This window comes from Parasteatoda tepidariorum, chromosome 10, assembly GCF_982258835.1.
Source record: "Parasteatoda tepidariorum strain Cologne lab strain chromosome 10, Ptep-v5.0, whole genome shotgun sequence".
Classification (NCBI taxonomy): domain Eukaryota; kingdom Metazoa; phylum Arthropoda; class Arachnida; order Araneae; family Theridiidae; genus Parasteatoda; species Parasteatoda tepidariorum.
This window is the reverse complement of record NC_141764.1, coordinates 3,538,239-3,549,291: the sequence shown is the minus strand read 5'-3', so window position 1 is coordinate 3,549,291 and position 11,053 is coordinate 3,538,239. Positions and strand designations below refer to the sequence as shown.

General features: G+C 34.6%; 1 long non-coding RNA gene across 1 annotated transcript in view; it reads left to right on the top strand.

Moving 5' to 3' along the window:
• The window catches only part of LOC147802078 (uncharacterized), a 96,358-nt gene that overhangs the window by 65,109 nt on the left and 20,196 nt on the right, over positions 1 to 11,053 (top strand). The window contains exons 7-8 of the long non-coding RNA XR_015429725.1: positions 4,250 to 4,324; positions 8,425 to 8,476. This is a non-coding gene — a long non-coding RNA (uncharacterized LOC147802078). The remainder of the gene's footprint in view (positions 1 to 4,249; positions 4,325 to 8,424; positions 8,477 to 11,053) is intronic.

Genomic DNA, 11,053 nt, shown 5'->3' with positions numbered 1-11,053 from the left:
TATAAAAATAAATTTTTATCACACGAGACTTTAACAAATTTAATCAAATTTGATGCATGCGTACAGACTTTTGCACCATACTTCAATACTTAAAAGTTTGAGAACTTTTTATTGTAGTGCATATGACTCTCCAAATAAGCTTATTTATTCAACACAAGCAACACTTCAAAAACTTTTTCTTTTCATTGGTAAATTTTGTTCTGAAACTAAATTACAGATTTGAGATTGATAAAATGAAATAAAAAGAATAACCAAATTTATCAAGGCAATTCATTGTATTAAAAAGAAAGATTGTGCTAGGGAATTAACAGAATTCTGGAAGGATTGAGTAGTAAAGCCCGACCCTCATCGCCTCCTATAGTTCCTACGTCACAGCTACGGAGAAAATCAGTTGTTAGGATTTTTCTCAAGCAGGCGTTGCTATATCTGTCCTCAGACTTTCTTGCGTAACAAGCAAAAATCTCTTTTACAGTGGATATATTAATTGCAACCTCTTTATAAAAACTAATTATTATTATTCGATACATCAGATCCGTTAGAGAAATTGAATCTTGGAAATTATTTACTCCAAATATCCTTGAAAATCATCGAATGTGAGGTAAAAGTCACGAAAATATTCGTGATCGGTAAACGCACTGGTCCTGCACATTTTAATTAATAACTTATAACCGTTGTTGAACAGCCAACCAGTTTTTTTTTTCTTTTTTTTTATTGGGGGGGGGGGGGTTACAACTACTAATATTCAACTCCGTAGCCTTGTAATTTTGAAACTAATACAGAAGACAAGGGAACTCCTGTATAAAGTATTGGGAGAAAATTTACTATCTTGGAGGGCTTTTTTGGTGAAACTAACCAGCATTTGCGTTACATTGAGAGGAAAACCATGAGAACCTCTCACGGTTAACCTGACTGCAAGGGGATATAACATTTATATTTCTTTAATGAAATTTATATCAAATACCATATAGCGATTTAATTTCAGAATAATCGATCCCTTAGCAATATTTTTTATTTCACTTTATAACCTTCTTTGAACAGCAGACCTAATTTTAACTTTACGTTTACTAATGCTCAGCTTCGTAGCCTTGTAATTTTGAGCACAATCCAGAAGACAAAGGAACTCCTGGATCAAGTATTGGGAGAAATTTGCCTTGATGGAGGTCTTTTTGATGGAACTAACTCGCATGTACGTTACATGGGGTGGAAAAACGCGAAAAGCTCCCACGGTTAGCTTGACAAAAGCTTGACGGCAAGGGGACTCTAACCCATGATCCGACTACCACCGAAGATAATTTACGCCAGACCTGCGGCATAAAATATCGGTGCAAACTAACCGGTCTGCGCAAGCCGGATGCGGAATTCGTATCGACCAGCTGTCGCTGGGATTCGAACCCGATTTACCTCATTGGGAGGCGATCGCTCAATCCCCTAAGCCATCACGGCTGAAATAAAGTATTATGAGAATTTTTAAAAAGCAACTGCTCTGTGCTTTAAAAAGTTATATTACGCGCAACTTATAAAAATTGAGATTACATAGCCTCGGCTGATTTTTTAAGGTTTTATGTTAATTTGATATAAAGTTCGTCTTAAAATGTGTTGCAAAAATATTTTATAAAATCTTTAAAGGAAGCAGATGAACGTTGGTGGGATTTTTGCTTCATCAGCTTTTTGTTGCCCATCGTTCAAAATAATGGTTATAGTCAAAACAAGTTTTAGCTAAATTCTAGAAAACACAAGAGAGAAATTGTTAGCACACGCTACAAAAATTTCGGTCTGTACATGTTTTGACCGCTTTATGATTTAGAAAGATAAAAGTTTGAATTTGAACTCAAAATCAAACCGTTTTGACTATATCTAACAAAAAGAGAAGGTCATAAAAGGTTTTCACTCATTTTCGACCAAACAACCACGTGTTTAAATTTTTCTCCAAACATTACAGTTAATAGGAAATCGTTAACCTAACAATTTTTGTTGTTGCAAATGCCAAAAAGTTACGGCAAAACATTCTGTATCCAACTTCAGATAAATGGATTATGTTTGAGAATTAAAAATTTTGATTTGAAGCAACATTTGAAATCATTCTGCGATATGTAAGCACACCGAGGAAAATCTTTATCCAGCTAAACTTTTTCCTCAGTTAACCCTTAGAAAAAAGTTACGGTTGTAGCAAGTTCTAGAGAACTTTTGATCAAATAAACCAGAGAACACATCGGAACTATACCTAACAACAAAAGAAAATCTACACAATCCTGTATGTCATCTTTTTACGTGTTTTCCTTTTTTAATCAATCAGATGCAGGAACTAAGTGAACGAAATACATATATATGGTTAGTGCTGAAATCACGTTTAAAATAAGCTGTTACATTGAAGATAATCTGGTGCAGCCATCTTGTGTGTAATAAAAGAATTTAAAAAAATTCGGGCACAACAGACGGATATGTTTAAACCTTTTTGGTGCTTTACTTTTGAACGCTCTATCCCGGAAGTATCACGGGCACGAGAAATGGGAGACGAAAGCTCACCCCATGATTTTGACGGGAAAGAGGGGGAAGGGGCTTTGACCTAGAAACCACAAGTTTGGATTTTGGTCAAAAGGTCAGTTTGGTCTAAAGATCAGTCCATTTTATAGTAAATCGTAAAAGCACGTTATCCCATTAAAAAATACCGTTTGCCTGACCGCTAAAAAGTTTTATATCCAAAATCAGTTTTAGCTCATTTTTGACCCAGAAATCACGCATGAATTATGACTCAAAATGTTAAGCTTAGTATAGGATATCGTTAACCCATCAAACCGTTTCTCCAAAATTTTAATTCGGCCCATTCGCCAAAAAATAGTATGCCTAAAAAAATTTTATAGAATTTTTATCTACGACGCCACAAGTTTGAGTTATGCCCTAAAACGTTAGCCCGTTGTATAAAATTGCTTTAAAAATAAAAATAAAAAAAATAAAAAATCTTCCACCAGAATAAAAATTAGAGCCAAAATAGCTTTTAGTTTCTTTAAAAAAAATATGACACTTTGAAAGAAAGCTAAATTTTCTCCTCGTTGTACCATTCCTTAATCCCATGTTTGTGCACAAAAGTGTTTCGTCACCGAATTAACACAGCTAATTTTTCAACCACATTTACAAATTTAATTTACAATTATTAACCTATTGAGCCTCTCATGTTTACCCACTAAAGAATTTTTCTCAGCCAACCCTCTTCCCCCCCCCCAAAAAAAAAGAAAGCTACGTCAAAAACTGGTTTTCAATAACAACAAAAATCAGAAGTTAGAGTTTGTGTCTCAAAACGTTAGCCTATTGTAGGAAATCGTGATGACTTTCGATCACCAAAACTTTTCAAAACTAAAATAAGTTTTAGCTAATTATTGATTAAAAACTGAAACTTTTAATATTGCCTTTAAAGTTTGGTCAATATTAAGACAGTAAATGTCCACGGTAGATAACCTATTCAAAAACAATAATGGCCAAACCAGCATTTTGTACACATTTGATTAATCTAAGCATTTTTTTTAAATTTAAAATATTAAACCAGTACCGTATTATACACCCAATTAAGAAATTCTTTAACCTACTTAAACTTTATTACCAAAAAACGAAACATTTCCATTCTACCGCTGTTAATCCATGCTCGGAAATCGTTACCCCACCTTCTAAAAAATAATGATTAAGACAAATATTAGCTACTTTATAAACTGCAAACAAGCTCGAATTCGACCCTCTAAACCTTAACCCATAAAAAAATTTTTAATCCTGCGTTGAAACATCCACCAAGATAGGCTACAAAGCAAGTAAAAAGACTTGTCTGAATTTTGTTCCCCCCCCCCTAAAAAAATCGTTAACTTTTCCACCAAAAAGTAATTATGGCCAAATAAAGTTTAATCTTTATTTTTTTACCTGGAAAACACTATTAAAATTTTCCTCTAAACAATTGCTCTTTGTTTCTTCATAGTTATTCCATACCGCAAAAAAATGGAAATAGTTTAAACTTATTTTTAATCAAAAAACTAAGAATTAGAATTTTCCCTGCTGACGTTAGACTTTTATAGGAAATCGTTAACCCACCCAATTTTTGTTAGCCTGTCAGACAGAAATCGAACATTCTAATCAAAATATAGTGAGAACTTAATCTATATCTCTTTCGAGTTATCCTCTTTCTCAATTTCTTTAGGGAATTTCTAAAATTAAGCGCTTTAAAATACTTATTACAATATTTGATTTCTAACTATTTCCTTTGCTATTCCAGGTTTTGGCCTTTAGTTTTGTAAGAGGGAAGATACTGATAGCAACTAAAATAGGACTATTTGCTACTAAGTTCGAGGTAAGGCGATTATAGCTATTATTTTTTTAAAAAAAATTAGCTCAAAAGTGACAATTTTTAAAAAAAATTGCAACTTTATAAAAATATTTATTTAAGAAAAACTGTTGCCAAATTAATAATTTGCCCCTTAATTTATCAAATTTATATATAAATATCAAATCTCGAAAAATTATCTGGAAATGGCGGAAAAAGCAAACACTCAAATTCCAAATTGCGTCTCGTAATAATATCCAATCATACATCAAAATATCGGAAATGAAACGAAACAGAATGGACAAAAACAATCAAGATGTGCTGCTAAGGAAATATGAAAGCGTCGAGGATGAAATCGGTGCATTGTGGGTAAAAAAAAAAGTGATTTATTAAATGTGATATTTTGACCTTGAACCTATTTTTTGTACCTATTTTTGAAAATGACCAAAAATAGATACAAAAAAAAGTGGGTTTTTCAATGAAACTGTCGCACTTTGAGTGTGTGAAAAAAGTGATGATTCAAAACTCGGGTATCATAACATCATATTCAAAATGCTGAAATTTCTTAAACTGCATTGAAATAACCAAAAAGCAACCAAAAATAAACATTGCTTTCCAGGGAGTCGGTGTGAAAAGTCCGATTATTTTTTTATATTACGCATGTGTATACAATGCGAGGGTTATAGGTAAGAAGGTGATAGAACACAACTATACAAACACGAATCACCCTACAATCCTTGATCGTAAATCGCTAGAGAACGAAACATGTTGTGTCACTAAAGGATGGGAAACAAGGTAGGCAGAGACTGGAATGGTAAAAAACCTATAAAATAAAGAAAAGTATTTTTAACAAAATGAAATTAAACGGTAAGACCCCCATCACGAGAACTGCTCTAACTTGCAACCGACAACATTAACGCAGGGATTAGCGAAAACACCACCTAAGTCAAAATTTTTGATAGTTTTCCATTGATGGACCAACATTGCCTTTGTGTTGATGATCAATAATTCCATCATGAAACATATTTTTTATGGTAACCAACATAATTAACCATCATCTCAATGTGACTGATTTATGATGATCCAATATAAGAATAACAACTTGTTTGGATCGTGTGTTCATGTTTATCAATTTCCATCATAGTGTCTTAGAAATCAAATGCTAGAGCGATCATGAACCACTATCATCCCAATGTAGGAATTCAGACTAATTTATGATGGTCCAATATTAAAAAACACAAATTGATTTGATTCCTGAGAACCAACAAGAATTCCCATTAAGCTATCCTGAAAATGTACAGTTGGAACCATCGAGGATCATCATGGATTGTTGTTTCATGAGAATAAAACTTCTCTTGATGGTTCACCATCATAAATTTAAGTAGCATTTTTCATCATGGATTGATGGAAGCTTGTGGGCATATCAAAAACCATGAACACATAATAAAAAATATTGGATGATGGTAACCATCATGAGTCGCACTGAAACCAACATAAGCCATCAAAAAAATTTGATGGAACCATCAAGAATTTAGACTTGGGTATGCATTTCTCTTGTGGTGTCAGCAGCTACTGATATCAGAGGAAACAAGGACTTCAACAAAATCCATGGGACCGTCGTCGTAGTTGAGGCTCACTTCTTATGACGCTAGAAAAAAAAGTGCGCAAATGACAAATCAGGTATCAACCAGTTGATTGGACCACCACGACCTATTCGTCATCTCCAATACATGATATCTAAGGCGTTACGCACATCTACCATATAATCAGGAGTCCCGTCGTATTGAAAGCGCATGCGTTGTTTGATTTGTAACTGAACGCAAGTAAATAGTTCCGCTAACACCTCTCGCAAATACACAAGGTATGAATCTCTCTCCAGGCGTGTTTGCAGTAGGTACGGCCCAATCAGATGATCGTACACCATTCCGCCAAACATTTAGCCTGAAAACATTGTTGGAACAGACTTGGACGCAATATGTGCGGGCTCTCAGTTTCCCAATCATGATAGCTGTAGATATTTGAAATACCATAGCATGTAAATGTCCATTCCTCAGTGAACAACACTTGTGCACAACGACTTGGGGTCCACAGACATCTGCTGGAGAAACCACGTGGTAAAATTGATCAGTGCCTGATAATCTAGGCCCTGAACTCTCTGCGCATGGTAGAGATGTATTCCTTGATCTCGTAGTATTCGCCACAACGTATTGCGGGAAACATAAACGGCCTGAGACATTTGCCTCGTGCTAGATTCAGTCCTCGCACTGATACGATGCGCAATCGGGTCCGTTACAGATCTTAGAGCTTTTCTTGCAATGTCGTCTGCAGTTCCGTACATGAAATGAATATCTGCCTTCTCCTAATTCGAGTCAGCATTCATCTGATCGGAGATCCACGGAGCAATTAAAAATAGTTACTCTGTCATGCAGTTTTATAACCGACATTGAACAGCCAACCCAATTTTTGGGTTCACGACTACTAATGTTCAACTCCGTAGCCTTTTAATTTTGAATTCAATCTAGAAGATAAGGGATTTCCCGGAGCAAGTATTGGCAGAAATGTGTCTTCGTGGACGGCTTTTTGATGAAACTAACCCGTATTTGCGTTACATGAAGTGGAAAACCACGAAAACCTCCCACAGTTAGCGTGAGGGCAAAGGGACTCTAACCCGTGATCCGTTTATCACTGAGGATTTTTTAAGTCAATACTGTGGTCTGTGCAACGCGGATGAGGCTTTAATATCTATCAGCCACTGCTGGGATTCGAACCCGGTTCACATCATTGAAAAGCGAACGCTCTATCCCCTGAGCCATGTCGGCTTTTTGCCGAGCAATTGAAAATACCGATTCCGAGAAAAGTGGATAGACAACTGTTTTTTTTTTCTATTTTCAATGCTATGAAAGCTAAAATAGAATGCCAAAAAACTGATATATATTGTTCTGGCGATAAGAAGTTTACTATGTTATGTAGTTCCTGTTGCAAGGATATTTTAACGAAGACCCCAACAACTCGGCTAGAGGTTTTTTAAAGTTACATGCAGGATACTGGACGTGGCAGGTATCTAAGAACGCCATCTGTAACGGTGACGAAATTGTGCATCGTATCAACGCGAGAACTGAATCTTGCACGCGGGAAATATCTCAGCTCATTTACGTTTCCCGTAATGATAATAATGGCAAGGTTCTACTTAATAACCATACATTGATTCCAAATGCATAAAATTCTAAGTTTGATTTTTTTTGACTGCATGACAGTACTGTGAACAGCCTTCTTATGGATCGCTGGGAGGCTCGCTCTAGTGAGTTGCGACTTACGTTCGAACCATATATTCTACTAGGATTTACAGTTCTGTTCTGTTTAGTTCTGTTCTATCCTCTCCTAACGTAAGTACCATGAGTTTTGGGACATCTGTATATAAAGGAACATAATCAAGATTAACGAACATACGATGGGAATCTTTTATACCAAGCTCAAACTGGTCAGCGCTTGACACACTTTTCAAATAATGGACCCTATTATTACTTTTTATGTAATTTTTTTAATTTATGTGCTACTTTTATTAATCGAGACAAAGTTGTCTCGAATAATAGAAATAACACATAAATTAAATGGTAAGGTGATATGCAAGGTGAGAAACAAATCCATCTTGTGTTTGAAAGGCTTATCAACAAATTTTACTTGATAAATAGACTTTTTTTAAGAAATGTTCAATTTGTGAATCTTTGGTGATGCGGCAGAATTCGAATTCTTCCCACACTTGCTACAATATATCGTTATAAATGGTAGTGGATGTGGCCTTTCATCGTAATCCTGCTAAATAATAGTCACTTTGATTTAATCTCATAAAAAATCTCAGGTATTTAAATCTGGAGATCTGCAATTTAGACTGCTTTTTTTAAAATATGGTTCTACTGACGTAACTATTTCTCTAATAGGGAAGAGTTAGGAAGTTAATTGAGGGCCGCTAAGACCCTAAGTTCGTTCCTGAATGTCGTAGTGTATTGAAAATAATTGAGTTTTTAATACCATGTGCAAATGGCATAAAAATTCTTTTATATAGATTTGATTTGAGCACTTCAATTTTTTTTGAACTATTATTTTATTAAAGCAACTATTTTTTTTTATAGGAAACAGATATGGTGTCAGTTGAGCTGTATAACGTAGTACAACAAAATACAGGTAAGATAATAATTCTTATGTTTTATTAATTCTGAAATCTTCACCTGTTTTGATCAAAGATTTAAATTTGTCAATGCCTGTTGCTACCAATTTAATTTGCTGGAGTCTTGAAAATGGGTGCTTGTCTTTGAGCGCTTGAAACATGTATACTGTTATTTCTTGTTTGAATATTTTTTGAAGCGAACGAAGTTTTAATCGGATAATAACTTAATGATTTAGTTTCTTGAAACTATTTGTTTAATGCAAAAAAAATGCAAAAAAAAAAATGCATTTTTGATAGGCAATGATAAAAATTACGTTTAATTTTTTAAAATAGAAAATAAGTACAAAAATTTGGGGCTAATAATAAAACCATGCGTGTACATTTAAGTCTAATTTATTAAATAAATCAATTTGTTGCCCAATGTAAATATTACATGCAAAGTATAAATACAAATAGTGAATTGATACAAATATATGCTTACCTCCAAATGAAGCAATTCATTTTAAATACCTAGTATCTAATGAGATGCCACAATGTATTTAAAAAAAATTAATTAATTAATCAATGTAAAATGTGAATAAAAACTAATGCAAGTAGATATTAAAACGCATGATTAAAAAAAGTAGTTTCAGATAAAATATTTAATAATAAAATCAAATAAAAGAAACTCCCTTAAGAAAAAGATCTCAGACTAAAATATTACATTTTACACAAAAAAGCTGAAATATTATAGCTCTTTTCAATGATCGATTAAAAGACTGACTCTGACACAAACAGAATGATTTTATGCTTCTAAAAATGTGATACATCTGTAGTTCAAGAAATTCTTAATGATAAGGCAATTTTACTGGAGAGAATAATTCACACAAATGTTCCAAAATGGTTTTGAATAAAAAAATTGACTTAGTTAAGCATGAGAAGTTATTAAGAAATGTTAATTCATCTTTACATGAGATAGTTATTTATTCTAAAGCACTTTTTACGAATCTATTCTATTAACCTTTAAACTCTTATGTTCTTCTTGAAAGTGAATATTTAATTAAGGAAATGATAAGAAATCATCTAATATTTGGGATTTAAGGATTAATGCATTTTGATTGCCCTCTAGAAATGAAGTACAAGTGCACAAAATAAAAAATGGAACACCCTGAATATCTTTAATGATCTGATCTTCACTTTCTAGGACTCCATCTTAATGCTTCGATTTCCAATGATTCCTTTGTTTACAAGATTCCCAATAATAATGAACGAAATAAATTAAGAACATGAAAAAATAACTGCTGCAAAATAAAAATTTAAAAGAACTTGCTGCTCTGGAGCATCAGACGAAAAAAATTTTTTTTCAGTGATAGAACTTTCGCCTTCCAATGCTGTGTCCCGGGTTGGAATCTCAGCTGTGGCTGATTGATACGAATTTCGCATCCGGCTTGCACCAACCACAGTGCTGGCGTAAAATATCCTCATTGGTAGACGGATCATAGGTTAGAGTCCCCTTACCATCAGGCTAACAGTGGGAGGTTCTCGTGGTCATGTAACGTAAATGCGGTATAGTTCCACCAAAAAGTCCCCCACGAAGGAAATTTCTACCAATACTTGATTCAGGAGTTCCCTTGTCTTCTGGATTGGGCTCAAGAATTCAAAAAACCCAAAAAATTGGGACGGCTGATCAAATGACGGTTATGAAATAAACTTTAAAAGTAGTTGCCAGAAATCACCACAAACTACTGTTTTTGTGTATCACACTACACGCTACACTACAAACAACGAAAAAAAAGTATCGACTACAGTAGTTTCGCTACTTGTAGCGCTCTACTTCCGACCCATGAGGGTGCATTATTTTGATTCTCTTATCTCTGTGATGAATTTTCAAAAGGAAAGGAAAACTGCTAATTGATGCAACGGTGATCAGGCGGATGGATTCGCAATTCAGGTTGTTGGACAACTCTACATGCATAGTTGGGTACGCTGCCTATCTCCAACCGCTATTTTATTACAATTTCAATGTTAAAATGTGTTAGTACACTTAATTAACATGGGTGATATAGATGCATATTCAAAGAAAAATCTTAATAGTACTGTACTGTTTATCAGTAAAGTAAAAATACAGAACAAACCAACGAGAGAGAAAAAAAATTTCGTTCCCACAATGCTTCACTATTCCCAGTATTGGTTAGGAGGAGAGGAGGGTGCAAATCTACCGGGTCACAAAGTCCTACATGTTCAAATCAGTACCTCTGGGGGTACAGGATCGGAGATCGATCATTCTCTGATTCAGGTCAAAATTACGATCTGCGGATGAATGAATGGATGTATGTATGAATGGGTCCGCGCTATATTTGGGTGCGACGTATGGTGTGGTAGAAGTCTAATTCTTGGCCATAGGTGGCGCCACTAAAGAACAAGAAACGCACACTCTGCCTTAAATTTGCTCGGTTTCACCAAGCAGGCTTGCCCGTGTGGCAAGTGGCATTAGCAACAACAACAAGAACCCCTGTTACTGTGCCCCTAAACGTTGTTTTCTCCCTTACACACAGGGACCACGCCTAACATCGGGGAATTAGTTTACATTATGTCATTGAAGGCTGGACTTGTTT